General features: G+C 43.3%; 1 protein-coding gene across 1 annotated transcript in view; it reads right to left on the bottom strand.

Moving 5' to 3' along the window:
* Window positions 1-15537, bottom strand: part of LIMS1 (LIM zinc finger domain containing 1) — a 214515-nt gene that overhangs the window by 186786 nt on the left and 12192 nt on the right. Inside the window, exon 2 of the mRNA XM_029604587.1 lies at window positions 9303-9411. The gene's annotated coding sequence lies outside the window, so the exon portion shown is untranslated. The remainder of the gene's footprint in view (window positions 1-9302; window positions 9412-15537) is intronic.

Raw genomic sequence — 15537 nt, 5'->3', positions numbered from 1 at the left:
ACGTGCCGCTAGACCAGCCCATCCTTAACGAGATAAGAAAAAAAAAAAAATAGGCACCAGAATCTTATGCACGCACAATTTATTTTTTTAAATTTAAAAGGTAAAAATTTGTAACCTGAATTATTGGGTGGGCCAGATTTTCATTCTTTTAATTTATTGTGCAAACGTGAGACATTTAAAAAGTAACCTTCCGTGATGGGCACTTTAAGCCGCCGGTGCTTCGAAGGAACGATGCGAGTTTTGCTACGGGGCCCGCTACCTTCGACGGCGGTGATCACAGGTTGCTAGCAGCTATAAAATGCACCTATGGCAGCCGCTGATGGCCAGTTGAGTTCCTGTGCATTTTTTCGGCACCAGGGCTTCATACGTTTGGTGTCCCTGATGCTCTTCGGCCACTTGCGGATCTGTCAGCGGGATGGGTCTCTCTTAACTGATATGGCATGGGTTTGAACGCTCGCAAGAAGCGCGTGCTCTCCCGGGGGTTCCCCTGCCGTTGTTGCAGCTGAGATGCAGGGATTTTCCATGTGATCCAGACAGCGAGGTGAGACAAAAGCCAGAGGAATGATATAAGTGGCCATTTAGCATTTTTTGTTTAGAGAGTCATTCCTTCCCTGGGCTGGACCGGAGAGGAAGAGTGATGACCCAATGAGGTAGTTCTTTTGTGAACCTGATTTCTGTTCCGCAGGCTGGTACTTGGTGTGGCCCTTGGTTGTATTTATTCATGCCGCTGGTATGGCTACCATCCGTAACTACGAGCTGAGCCCCCCCCCCCAGTCAACAAGATTTAAAGCCACAGCCTTGGAGCCTGTCTCTGATCCAGAAATACCTCATGCTGGTGGACCTTTATTTTTTATTTATTTAAAATTTTTGTATACCGTCATTCGCAAGAAACATCATAACGGTTCACAACATAATGTCATAAAATCATAAAAGCAACAATAAATTATGGTAGATAAAATACAATAACATTCAATATAAAATAAAATTATTAATAAAAGGATAGGTAAAAGAAAAACATAAGAATAATTGCTTATTCGTTCTAATTGCTATTTTACTTCTGGGCTGGCAGTCAAAGTTGAACGCCCCAAGAGAGTTAAAGCCAAATGTATTTGACTATTGTAATGCGTTACTATTAGGTCTGCCTAAAAATTCCATAAACCCACTACAAATCCTACAAAATACGACAGCTCGCATTCTCACGAATACACCTACAAGGGAACACATTACTCCCATACTTAAGAAATTACACTGGCTCCCTGTCCACTACCGTATACAATACAAGATATTATCACTCATTCACAAAGCCCTCCACAACCCAGAAATGAATTGGCCATCCAACACCTTTCAATTCAATAATTCTAATAGGCCTATTAGAAATCCCTATATTGCTACTCTACAAACCCCATTACCTAAACTATTTAAATATACATCCACCAAAGCTCGTGCCATTTCCATAGCTGGCCCTACACTATGGAATACTATGCCCACTGACCTACGCCTTGAACTGTCCTCCAAGACATTCAAGCAAAAGCTCAAGACATGGCTTTTTACTAAAGCCTACACTTGATTTTTCCGTGTTCCCCTTAACTCTCCTGTTTCTAATATGTTTCTAACTTTCATGATCTCTCTTAACTCCTATTACTCCCTTTTCTTAGTCTGCCAATCTTTCATCTTATCTCTACACTTTTTCTCTCACCTTTAATTTAACTATGCCCTCCTCTTCTAGTCATTCTAGTACTATTGTTACTCCCTCATAACCATTGATTTTGCCCTTTGTACATATGTATATAACCCTTTCCTTCCTTACCCTTTCTCTTCCCTTCCTGTTCCATTTTGCTCCCCTTTTTTGCTCCTGTTCCATTTTGCTCCCCACCCCTCCCATACCCCTAGTTTTTTAGCCTTAATTCTAGATTCATTTATGCAATCACATTTATTTTACTCTATATTACTATCTAATATTCCGTTAAATAAGTTGTTCTTTCTTTATATTGTATTTTACTGTTTTAATTTATTGTTGAATTCAGCTATTATTATTCTGTTATATGTACACGCAACTGCGTATTTTTGTTCTATGTACACCGACGTGATATCTTTGATGAGCGGCGGTATATAAAAACCAATAAATAAATAAATAAATAAATGGAACTTCACAACTCAGGGGAGCACCCTGGTGCCGATGACTCCTACCACCACCACAAAAATCCTCTGTTGCTAACTTTCAGAAGTAAATACTGGCAATCAAATGGAATTCCACTTCTGCTGCTGCTCAGGAATCGACTCTTGCAGTAAGAGAAGTCACGTGTGAAATTCTTACTGATTGCCCTAAAAAAAAAAAAATCCCAGGCACCTAAAAACATGGGTGTGGCTAAGCCCGGCTGTTGCGAGTGGCTGGCCTGGCCCAAGAAGCGATGCCACTACTGCGCCAATCCAGGCCAGAATGGAGGCGCTGGTTATCCAGGGCCTCTTCCTGCCTATATGCAGGTGGGAAAGGAATAAGAGGAGGAAGGAGAGTGATTTGCAGGAAGAAATGAAAAGAAAGGGAGAGCAAACACATTTTAAAATATATGGGGAAAAAAAAAAAACAAGCAAACTAAGCCCAAAACTAAGAAAAAAAAAAGACAATTTTGAAAAAGAAGAAGAAAAAAAAAAAGGCTCATTTGTTGTTGATTTTATTTATTTAATATTCTCATCCGCATCACAACCCGCATGTGATTTAACTATTCTGAATAAATTTGTGTCATCTGCAAATCCGATCACCTCACTCGTCGTGCCCCGTTCCAGATCATTTATAAAATATGTTGATAAGCACTGCTTGGAATCTCCTCCTTTCTGCATGAAGACCGCCTACTTCCTGCCTCTACCTGTCCTAACCGGAGCCTGCAACGGATCAGCTGCCGCCTTGTCAGGGCGCAGTCTTGTGCTTGCACAAACCCAGGTTCTGCCAATCTGACAGCTGCCCAACGGCTGACCTTCCTGCAGCATGGCAGAGAATTTCTCTCTCTTTCCTGAAGGTAAAATTGGAACAAAAATAGATTTTTTTGGTTAAAAAAAAAAAAAAAGACGCCTGCAAGCCTTTACCTCTATCACGTGATGGGGGAAAAAGCCGGCAGATGCCACTTGTCAAGATGGCAGTGGCTGGCCCAGAACCTGCAGGGCACCCCCTGGCCCCAACAGACTTCCAAGTAGGACTGAGGAGGGGTTGGCTGGAGTGGGCGGGGAACTGTCCCTCTACCGGGCGGAGGACGTGGAATCAGGAGGGGTTTTCGATTGCGAGGGGATAACTGTTGTTAAAAAGGGGAGGGGTTTGGGAACGCTGGCAGGGCACACGACTTAAAAAAAATCTTAACAATTTTTTTCCTCTGCACTTTTCGGACTTTTGAGCCATCTCTAGAAGCAGCGGAGGGGGGTACGCTAGGGCCACTGCTGGCCCTTTAAGAAGATGGCGGCCCCGGGTGAAGAGGGCCACCACTATGAATTTCCCCCCCCCCCCCCCCTTTCCCTAAAGTATTTTCTCTTGTGGAAGTTTTCCACAGGGAAAATTATGTTATTATACCATGGAAGGGGAAAAGGCCACAGGAATACCACCAGTTTCCCTCCCCCTGGTAGTAGTTTTACGTGACCTGCATTATTTTTTCGCGGAGAGTGAAAAAAATACCAAAGCATAGTAAATCTCCCCCCTTTGTTTGAAATATCTTCTTTTAATTCACAGAGAACTTTTATGCGTGAAAAACTAAAAAGGGAAAGTCAGAAACCCATTACAGGACTACAAAATTGGAGAGAGTATATGGTCTTTATTTGCCACTTCAATTGGCTAACAGGATTTTTACTAGCTAGGAAAGAACGGAGATAAAACAATCACAGATTCTACAGACGTACGGTATGTAATGACTGCAAAGTTAATTATATACAGCTGGACAAAATGTCTTTCCTGTTTTATATTTCAAAAGGAAAATAAATCAGCCGCTGCAGGAAGGACTCCCCTCATCAGCACACACACTGCTGCTTATTTTCTTGCACGTTTGCTCTTGCTATATTATCTATGTGGTTCCTTCTAAAATAGTTGCAAAATGCCAGCCGCTGAACTCCACCCTGGTATAATTAAATGTAATTCCTGAAAGCACTCAGGCGCAATAGTCATATGCCCTTTGCCTTTTAAAACAAAAAAAAAAAGCAGACGAATCACCCTGGCTACTTAAGACTTTGCTTCCTCATTCATCCCATCCCACACTATGACCCACGATAGCATGCACTAGAGGACCTTGGTCACACAGCTAATGTTGCAAGTGTCAGATGGGAGCAATTAGTATGGGCTACAGGAGACTGCAAAATGCTTCCCCAAATAATATCTTTTTAAAAAATCCAGTTTCAATAGCATTTCCTCCCCCCTGCCTCTAATATTGCTTTTAAACGCAGGGCCAGAGCGATATCAGGTCAGGGAAGTACACAAGATACATCAATACTTTCTCCTCATTCCCATGGAATAGAGGAGCCTGTTTATAGACGTTAAAAAGAGGGTGTGGGGATTAAAGAATGAACGTGCAGTATCAATCCTTGGAAACTAGACGGTGAAACTGTCAGATTTATTTTATTTAGAGATTTTTTATATACCGCGGTACGTATAGATATACATCACCTCGGTTTACAGTAAACATTAATTTAGCAACAGGCTTTACATTAAACAGTTAAGACAATAAGTAAACAGTAAAGTAAATATAAGTTAGCAACAGCTTTTACATATAACAGTTTATAGAGTAAATAAACAATTCACAGCTTGAGGGGCTTTACATAAATAATGTTTCCATAGACCAAAATATAACTACTGTAACTATAATCAACCATGTATGTTTAATTTAAATAATTAAACGCGAGAGTAACTTAAGCCATTAATCTGTTGGAGGCAATATTAAAGTCCAGTTCAAGTTGATTCACAGAAATTGCAAATATGGGAAGGATGGGGAAAGGGGAACTGTGGGATTATCAGGGTGCAGCAAATGTGGGGAGTGAGAAGAACATGACAGATAAGTTTTTTCTTTTATTACCTTGCAATTTCTTCTAATGACATTGTTGACTCTGTCCTCGAAAGCTCACGCCTCAATAAACTGGTTAGTCTATAAAGTGCTGCCCCCCCGCCTCTTGTCATTTCATAAGTGTAAATCATTTGATTTTTTTTGTATTTTTCTTTATCTTACAAAAAAAAAAAAAAAATTATGCATCAAGTAATAAACTTGAAACAGAAACAAGCAATAGCATAAAGGCGAAAAAAAAAAAAACAACAACAAGAAATTACACAAAAAAATCTGAAGATACCTTCTTCCCAGTTAGGGAGAATCCATCGAATAACCATGCAAAATAACTACTAACAGCATTAATACTAAAAAGCAACATAGCACTCAAGTCTAGGTTTGACTAAACCTAATTAAGGTGTATAAGATCAGATATCAATCCGGACAATTCAGCCAAAGCCAAACAAGATCTCAGCTCTTTCTTGGCACTCAAGAATGCCCCAAGTTGAGGAGGATTAAAAACAACGTACAGTACAACTACATGGATATTTAAGGAAAGAGAGAGGATCGATCTGTAATATTGCTGGGCACATTAACAAAAACTGCCCATGTCTCTCTTGAGTGCAGATTCTAGAAATATTTGGCAACACTGTAATGTTACAATTTAAGAAGAACCCAACAAAGTAGCAGATGTTAAAGAACCTTCTCGAAATTCCTACAAAAAAAAAGTAAGTCAAAATTAACAAGTCCATTTCCCGTTGTAAATTCAAATGTTGATTTTTCATCAATTCTTTCTTGAATTGTGGCACAGAGTACAATCTCATATTCTTCTCAGGTATCTTCAAACTCTCCATAAGAAATCTTTTAAATAAGTCCATAGGAGATACCATAGAGATCTTGGGAAAATGAATCAGGCACAAATTACAATGTCTAGCGTGGTTTGCCAGTAACTCAGTTTTCCTTGAAATAGCCAGATTGGGGTTGTTTTTTTTTACCATTGAGTCTACCAAATATTTTTATTCAGTCACCTTTATTTCAGCCTACTCCAAACAAGACAATGATTTTGATATCAATTTCATGATCTGTAGTCATAAGGCTTAGCTTGATCGATTTTTTGAGAGAGCTCACCGTCTACAACACGTTAAGCCTAACCACCATCATCGTCCACTGTACTAATGAGCTCTATCAGCTGTACAAGCTTGACGGCCTGTAGACCAGGGGTGGGCAAACTTACGTCACGTTACGTATTTTGCTTCAACTAAAGCAAAATAGAATGACCCATAGTCACTGCAGCCTCCCAAACAGATACTAAACCGTCTAGGACATGGCAATGAAAAATTGTCAGCCAAAAGGAAGTTCTTCTGCATACCTGATGTTAAATAACTTGGACCTCCATTTCCCACTGCAACCCCTTGGGGTCAAAACGACCTCTTAGGCTGAAAAATCCCTACAGCAGGAGCAATGACTCGTTTCGGTGGTAGAGAAGGGGCCAAAACAGCTTGATTCGATACTTCGGCTGTGCACAGACTGCAGATGTCATCCGTAAGCATCGAGGCAGCTACAATCCCAGACAAAATGCAAATTGCAGGCTGCAATGGGACCATCCTTAATTCAGGGCTCAAAGCTGTATCCATTAGGCATTTCAATGGCAATTCTTCGAAGTCACAACCTTGGCTATCCATTTGGGTAACAAATCAATAGAAGGGGGACCAGCAACTGGAGAACTCCTGGGTTCAGAAGGTAAAAACCGTGGTCTACCCTTGCACTTAAGCATGAGGTAAAGAGAAAAATTGCACTCTAACTGGAAGAGCACGTCGCAATGCTGCCATCTTGGAATTCCCCTCTAATCTGATTTTTAAACATGAGATTTGGTATGAGGAAGTACAGCTGATCATGTGTCTATTCTGCAGTTCTAGTGCAAAGTAAGAGCATATCTTATGTACTGAGACAATGAAGAGTACAATGTTGATAATTGATGGAATACTTGCACACTGTAGTTATATGTTTATAATAAAAATTAATTGACCAAAAAAAGGCATTTCATCATGTCAATTTTGTTTCAACTAGGTTGAAGCTCTTTTTTACGTAAGCAATACTATAATCACTAATTATGCACCCGAACAACTGTAGTCCTGCCTGAAATTTCATTACTTTGAACTAGGATAGGGATTTCAGCGATCTATGATACTAGGCTAACAGAAACCCCCCCCTCACAAATGTCATGACTTACTGTCCTATTAACCTCTTAACAGAACTAAGTTTTCTACTATAAGACACCAAATGCTCACGACTGACACCAAAGCTCTACACAAGATGTCTGGAAAAAAAAAACAAAAAAACAACTCAAAAGCAATAGCAAACTGTACCCAAGAGCATATCAGATCTTCACGTTTGCTAATTATTGCTTATGATCATTAGCGCTTTGAATGGTGATTTATTTATTTATTTTCCACTACTTACCAGTAGTGACTGCTAGTGTGCTGTGCTTGTTTTGTTTGGTAATTGTATTCAGAAAACAAAAAACAGACAAAATGATTAAGAAGAAACAGCTGGGAAAAGTATGCCACATCGTGAGGTGGAGGGGTCTTGTTTAGAGCGCTGGACTGAGAGTCCTGGAACATGCATTTGAGGACACACACCTCCCCCTGCATGACTTTCAGCACGCTAAAACCATGACTTCCCTGATTAAAATAAAAGGTTAACAAATAAAATGAGAGAGAGAGAGAGAGAGAGACACGACACCTTTTTATTGGACTAACAAAACATTGCTTGACTATCTTTCAAGAGCCGATGCACTCTCCTTTCAGGCGGGAATTCAAATAAGCAAAAGGTGGCATTACCAGGAAACACAGCCGTGTGGCTGCCATCAGTGAATCATAAAAGGCATTCCAGAGATAGCGTGAAGGGGAAGGGACGGAAGAATAGAGGAGACCAAGGGAGCGATGTCCGCTTGCTCGGCCACCACCAGTCCCTCCCGGTGCCAGCGGGCATCTTAACTGGAGAAGCGCCAGTCCCCCCCTGTCATCGGGGGGGGGGGGGGGTTAGAACCGCCCCCCCCCCCCTCTCTCTCACCTGCCCACTAGCTCCTTGCAGTGCTGCCGAGGGGAAGCCCGGCGTAATCCCTGCCACACGGTGTGTGCGTCTCTCTTTCTCCCTTCTCTGCCCGCTGATATTGGCTCCCATCCCCTCTTACTCCAGGAGGGAGGCTTGGAAACTCCACCCTGGTCCTCTGCTCCCTCAAAGCTGCCATTTTCGCTGGCTGCTGGGAGCGTTGACATGTCAGATACTTATAGAGATCTTTGCGAGGTAGGTGGATCACAATAATGGGGGGGTGACTGGCCAGTTTTGGCCTGTGGGCTATGGTTTGCCCACCCCTGGTCTACAGGCCGTCAAGCTTGTACAGCTGATAGAGCTCATTAGTACAGTGGACGATGATGGTGGTTAGACTTAACGTGTTGTAGACGGTTTAGCTTGTACGGTTGGCGGCTAGGGAATATCCTTAGCTAGGAGCAGTGCTGGCAGGAACAACCAGTGAGACTGGGTGGGCTCAGTGATTCCCAGCTGCTGATAACCACATCTAATCACTGCAGCCTATGCCCCACACCAACAGGTACAACAGATTCGGTGCCGGCTAATAAATTCAACTCGTTTGACTTTATCTTTATATTCAAAAAACGAAACATTAACGAGAAGTTACACCCAGAATTAGAAGAGCCTCACTTTCCGGAAGGCATGGATACAAAAAAAAAAATTTTTAAACTGCAATCAAGAGCACACATCCAATCCTATTTATCTTTTACCTTTCAAATACTTCTAAGTGGATTACGTTCAGGTACTGTATGAATTTCCCTGTCCCCAGAGGGCACACAATCTAAGTGTGTACCTGAGGCAATGGAGGGTAAAGTGACCTGCCCAGGGTCACAAGGAGCGACAGTGGGATTTGAACCCTGGTTTGCAGCCCCCCTGCTCTAACCATGAGACTTCCCAGGTACCACCAACATGGGAAAACCCTTTTTATCCCTTCAACCTCAGCTGACCCCATTATAGCACAATATTAAGATCGCATGAAAGAATCCAGAGGCAAGAAGGAGCAAATTACATGCAAGTACTATGGATGCTTACAGAGTGTCACAGCTGGAATCTGGTCGGCATTAAAAAGTAATGGGCTGAGTGTACAGCACACAATATCCACAAAGGGCACACAGCAAAACTCATTATCAAAAATATGACTTTAAGCTAGCATGATTCAAACACCTTAAAGGAAAAATATGAATAAGATTTTGTAAAACATCAACTTGCCTGGTTCTTGGCTCTACTGCTTCCTCCTCCGGTTTTATTCCCAGATGTCTTTTCTTGGGGGGGGGAGGGAGGGTTGTCTTAATATATTTGCAGTTGTTTTACAGGTTTTCTGAAATAAAAAAAGTGCAGGCTTATTAAAACCATCTGTCCCTGTCTGATCAAATCTCCCTGTCAGAGCCCCCTATTCAGCTGCTCCTGCCAAATTCTTATTTCACAGGTAGCGCGATGCCTGCATGGGGCTGATGAAGACCGGCACAGGAAGCATCTCATTTATGATAACAGGCAACCTAGTAAAACCTTAAATTAAAATAACTCCTCAGGAATAAAATATAAATCTGAATGAAACAGGTGAATTGTAGTGGATTCATTGTGCTATTTTTTGTAGCTCCCAGCTGAAGCATCTAAAAAAAAAAAATGTTTAGTTCGTGCAGCCGAATCACCTACACCCCTGGCAGCAGCATTGTTCAGACAGTACCACACATTAAAAGACCTTAATGACACTGCTCTCCTTCTCTAATGACCTCTAAACTCTTCAGGGGAACGACAAAGAGCTCATGGTCTATTCATTCATTTTGTTAAACTAAGGAACCTCATTATGGAGTTATTTCTTAATTTCAAATGAATATTCTTCAAAACTGACCCCCAAATCTGCCTTTTTGGAAAATGACATGTCAAACATTAGGAACCAAATGATCAACTTTACTTTTGTTCATTTGGAATAGTTTCATTAGGCGAATATTGCAAATCACAAATTATGCTCCACTTTTCTTTTCCTTGGCTCAGTGGGTAGTTTAATTTTTCGTGCAAGCTGCAACCCGTTAAGCAACGCCGAATATATTTCGTGCCATACAGGTGTTCAAGTATTAGTGGTGAGGACAGATTCAATACAAAAAGCAAAACAGCTTCATCCATATGCCAGCAGCTGAAAGGCTGAAGCTGTTCAGGCAGAAATAGTTCCTGCCACTTGGACATACATATGGGACTTTGCAGTTACAAGCTACACTCAATATCAACAGCTTACTGACTGGCAAAATAACAGAATGGAGAGAATACTTTCTCATCGGCAAAAAGCCAGCTCATTAAAGCACCATCAATGAGAATGCTGTCACTATTCCAATGGTCCTATGCAGGCCACAGAAAGCAGACGTCATATCAATTTATTCAAGCTGCAACGATGCTGTAATACTTTTCGGTGCTGCATAATTGCTTTTAAAAAAATAATTGAAACTTACTGGTTACTGTCCAATTGCATTTCCCATTTCTCACAAGGCGGGCTTATTATTATCATGATTTGTAGCACGCAAGTGTGAAGGAGTGTCCCTGAAAATGGGAAATGACTATTTACCTGATAATTTCCTTTTCTTTAGGACAGTCAGATGAATCCAGAACAAGTGGGTTATGCACCTCTACCAGCAGATGGAGACGGAGCAAACTGACGTCATAGTATATATATACCTCTGTAGTTATTATTTATTAATAATTTTTTGTATACCAAATTTTTCATGCGAACATATCAAACCGGTTTACAGTAGCCAACAAATATTCATTTAAAAATATTTGCATTTCCAAAATAGAAAAGGAAGTAAATACATAGTTTCATAATATAAATAAAATAAAATAGTAAACTAAATAAAATAGTAAACTAAATAATCATCAGCCCACCAGTATTCTCTTCAAAAGCAACTATGGACAGACTACCAAAAAACTTAAATTAAAAACAGATAACCATTTCAATACTCAGCCAACAGGCAACACTGAGCTCAGACAAGAATGTAATAACACTGGTCTAGGGACTGGAGTAACACTTACCAGTAATCCCTGGAACACGTAGGCACACAAGAGAATCATTATGCAATCATTCTGCAGCCAAGGGAGGGAACCTGGATTCATCTGACTGTCCTAAAGAAAAGGAAATTATCAGGTAAGCACTCGTTTCTCATTTCTTAGCGTCCAGTCAGATGAATCCAGAACAAGTGGGATGTACCCAAGCTACTCTCAAATAGGGCAGGAGGCTGCCCTTGGTCCAGTCAAAACCGCATGTACAAAGACGGTTTCCTCTCGGGCCTGAACATCCAGACGATAATACTTGGAAGGGTGCGTAAAGAGAACCACGTCGCAGCTCGGCAATGTCAATGGGAGACAACAATCTAACTTCTGCCCATGACATTGCCGGAGTTCAAGTGGAATGGGCCTGAACCTGACTAGAGACTGGCTTCTCAGTATCCACGTATGCTGCCGTGACTACCTCCTTAATCCAGCGAGCTATTATAGCCCGTGAGACTGGCTCTCCCTGTCTAGTACCGCTACGACAAACAGGCGATCCGACCTACGCAAAAGCCCAGTCACCTCCAGATACCTGACAGTATGCTTCTTTACATCCAAGGGTCGTGACAGACGAGACTCCACTACATCTCTCCCCCTGTCCAGAGATGGCAGGGAGATGGACTGATTCAAGTGAAACTCAGAGACCACTTTCGGTAAAAAGAGAAGAACAGTACTCGGCTGTACTGCCCCTGGAGTCACTTGGCTCCTGGCAAGCAAAGGGCTGCAGCTCGGAAACCCTAAGCACAGAACAATGTACCACAAGGAACACTGCTTTCGAGGACAGCAACCGCAAGTACAAAGAATGTAGTGGTCGAAACATACGGCCTACCAAAAAATACAAAACCAAATTGAGACTCTATAGGGGCACCAGAAATGCAAAGGAGGATGAAGATGTTCCATTCCCTCCAGAAAACGGGCCACATCAGGATGAGACAAGGATCCACCATTGACTGGACCCCTGAAACAGGTGAGAGCAGGAGTGAAGGGCCAAGCTGTTATTTAAGCCATCCTATAAAAATTCCAAAATGAGTGGTATCTTGACCGAATGAGGAAGAGAACCTCAATCCTCACACCGGACCTCATTCTCCAAATCCAAACATAGCCCAAGGAAGTGGAGAACTTTCTAGTTCTCAACAAGGTGGAGATCACTGATGCAGAGTATCCACGTTTCAGCAAACGAACCCTTTCAAAGGCCATACTGTAAGACAAAATCAAGATTAATCTTCATGATGGACAGGCTCCTCCTGCAACAGGCTCCTCTGCGCCAGAAGTCAAAAAGGCAAATCCAGCAAGAGCCTCCGCATTCTGCATCTGGGCCAATCTGAAGCAACCAACAGCACCATCCCTCTGTGGCGTTCGATCCTTCGAATCAATCTGCCCAACAAGGGCCATGGAGGAAAAGCATACAGCAACTTGTCTTCCGGCCACTCCTGCACTAAGGAAGTGATCCCCAATGACTGGATCTCTCCTGTGACTGAAGAAGTGCAGAACTTTCACATAGCACAAGGTTGCCAACAGGCCTAGGAACAGAAGATCCCGTCGATCCAGAATCAGCTGAAACACCTCCTCGGACAACGCCCACTCTCCTGGGGCCAGACTCTCCCTGCCGAGAAAGTATGCTCCTATGTTGTTATTGCCTGAGATGTGCACGGCCGAGATCTGGAGATGCACTTCTGCCCATTCCATAAGTGGAGCTATTGCCTGCAACACTTGCTGGCCCTTAGTACCTCTCTGCCAAGAGGCTTAAGTCACCGTTATAGCATTGTCCAACATTATTCAGAACGATCGCCCCCGCAGCCTACTGCTGATCTGTAAACACGCCACCCGAACTGCTCTTGCTTCCAGGCAATTGATGTTCCAGAGAGACTCCTCCACATGCCAGCATCCTTGCGCTGTCAGTTCCTGACAGTGAGCTCCTCAACTAAGGAGATTTGCATCCGTCATCAGCACTAGCCAGTCCATAGGGAAACTCCCTTCCTCAGATGTTCTGCCTGCAGCCACCACTGCAGTTGGGAGGAAACCTCCATCGGCAGGAGAAGCTGAATAGAATAGTCTTGAGACTGCGGGTTCCACCGAGAATGCAGGGAGCACTGAAGAGGTTGCATATGCGCCCTCGCTTACAGTACCACTTCTAGGGTTGCCGCCATCAAGCCAAGTGCCTGCAGGTCAGACCACACAAATTGGGCACAGAGTAGCCATCAACAGATGGAGCTGAGCTATCAACTTTTGAAGTCGAACTGTTGGCAGAAACACCTTGCCCTGCTTTGATTCAAAATGAATCCCAAAGTATTCCAGTAACTGAGAAGGCTGAAAATCGCTCTTGGCTAGATTCACCATCCAGCCAAGTTCCTGCAGCAGGGAAATCACCTTGTGAGTCATCAGGCAGCTCTCTTCCAGTGACTTGGCTCGGAGCAGCCGGTCATCCAAATATGGGAGTGCTAGGATTCCAACCCTTCACAGTTCTGCTGCAACTACTACTATTACACCTTGGAGAAGATTCTGGGAGCGGTGGCCAAACCAAACCTGAAACCGAAAATGGTGCCCCAGCACTGCAAACCGGAGAAAGCATTGATGTTCCGGTCGGATGGGAATATTAAAAGGTATGCTTCTGACAGATCCAGGGAGGTCAGAAACTCCTCCCGAGACATTATCACTGAGCGCAATGTTTCCATGCAGAAATGGTCCACTGCAGATGATGGCTGACACCTTTGAGATCCAGGATGGGATAAAAGGAGCCCTCCTTCTTTGGCACAACGAATAAATGGAGTATCACCCCATATTTTCTTGAGACACCGACACTGGGACCACAGCCGTCAGACTGAGAAGACTTGCTTCTTCTGCAGGGAGTGGCAGTGCCACTCCATGAATATGTCCTGAGGAACACTGCGAAATTCCATCGCATATCCGTCTCGCATCACTTCCAGGACCCACTGATCCGATGTGATTTTGACCCACCTCTGAAAAAAGAGAAAGCGCCCCTTATCTCCTGTTCCCAAGGGTAGGTTGGCAAACCTTCATTAGGAGGTTCCACTACCCGAGCCTGCGCCTCTTCTGGGCTGTCTGGGACGAAAGGGCTGAGACCTACTAAAAGGCCAAGTCCTCTGAAAGGTCGCTCCTCTATATGGTTGAAAACACCTAAATCCTCTAGCATGACCACTCATATTAAAAAAGGGACACTGTGTTTGCTTCTTATCCTCCAGCAAGCGAACCAAGATTTGTCCATTTACTGGCCACTTTCTCCAACTTGCTCCCAAATAAAGACGAACCGTTAAAGGGCAACTTGGTGAGGTTATCCTTGGAGGTCGCATTAGCCAACCAATTTCTCAACCATAACTGGCGCCTGGCCACTACTATCAAAGCCATCCCCCTCTGGCTGGTTCCATAACTGCCCTGAAATTCACTCCAGAGAGTCATCAACCTCCTGGGATAGAAGAAAACAAGAGCGAGCCACGAGGGAATAACAAGAAGCAATCTACAAGGACATTGTCACTGCATCAAATGCCTGCTTAAGGATAGTCTCGATCTTTCTATCATGAACATCCTTCAAGGCCGCTCCTCCTTCCACAGGAATAGTGGTCCACTTGGAGACTGCACACACAAGTACATCTACCTTTGGAAACATAAGTGACCTCTTATCACTGGATCCAGAGGGTACAGGCTTTATGCAAGGAAACCAAAATGGGATTTCTCTTTGGCTCAGACACTGAATTTGTACCAGGGACTACAAGCATGTTCAAGGTCTGGGAGATCAGAGCTGGCAGTTCATCTCTATGAAAGAACTGTAGCATAGTTCTATATGGTTCTAGACCTGGAGAAATTTCACCATCCTCCAGAGAAGCAAGAATCGGCGTCATCATCCATGCCATCTTGATCCCTATCAGGAGGATCCGCTGTCACTCTAGGAGCATTCTCGTGCTTAAGAAAAGGTCCAGACAAGGTCCCTACCTGCTCCTCTACTCTAGGAGCAGTGGACCGGGTTGAAGACTGCACCTGAAAAAGGGATTGCAGCCCTTGGAAAAAATTCTACCCAGAAAAATGTAGGAGACACCTGGGACGTACTCACTGAACTACCATCCCCTGCTGAGGAGTCAGTTAGGGGAGATCCAAGGTCAGGCACTCCATCTGAGCCATCTTTACCCAGACCTACAGCTGGCTGAGAAGAACCATGCTTAGTGAATTCAGAGGAGGATAAAACTCCCTGAGCCTCCAAACAGTGCTGGCACAAATTAGCGGGCATTACTTGCTAACATGCCCTAATATAACAGGCAGTGCAAAAGGAAAAGTGCTCAGGCTTCTTAGGAATAGGTGCCATTATGGCCATTAGTGTGCTGAATGGTGGCTGGAGGCGAGAGTCTAGGTTGGGTTTTTTTTAAACATCCAAAAATTCTAGGCACCTGACACTTGGGCGTCA

This window comes from Rhinatrema bivittatum, chromosome 5, assembly GCF_901001135.1.
Source record: "Rhinatrema bivittatum chromosome 5, aRhiBiv1.1, whole genome shotgun sequence".
Lineage (NCBI taxonomy): Eukaryota > Metazoa > Chordata > Amphibia > Gymnophiona > Rhinatrematidae > Rhinatrema > Rhinatrema bivittatum.
This window is presented reverse-complemented; position numbering and strand designations above follow the sequence as displayed.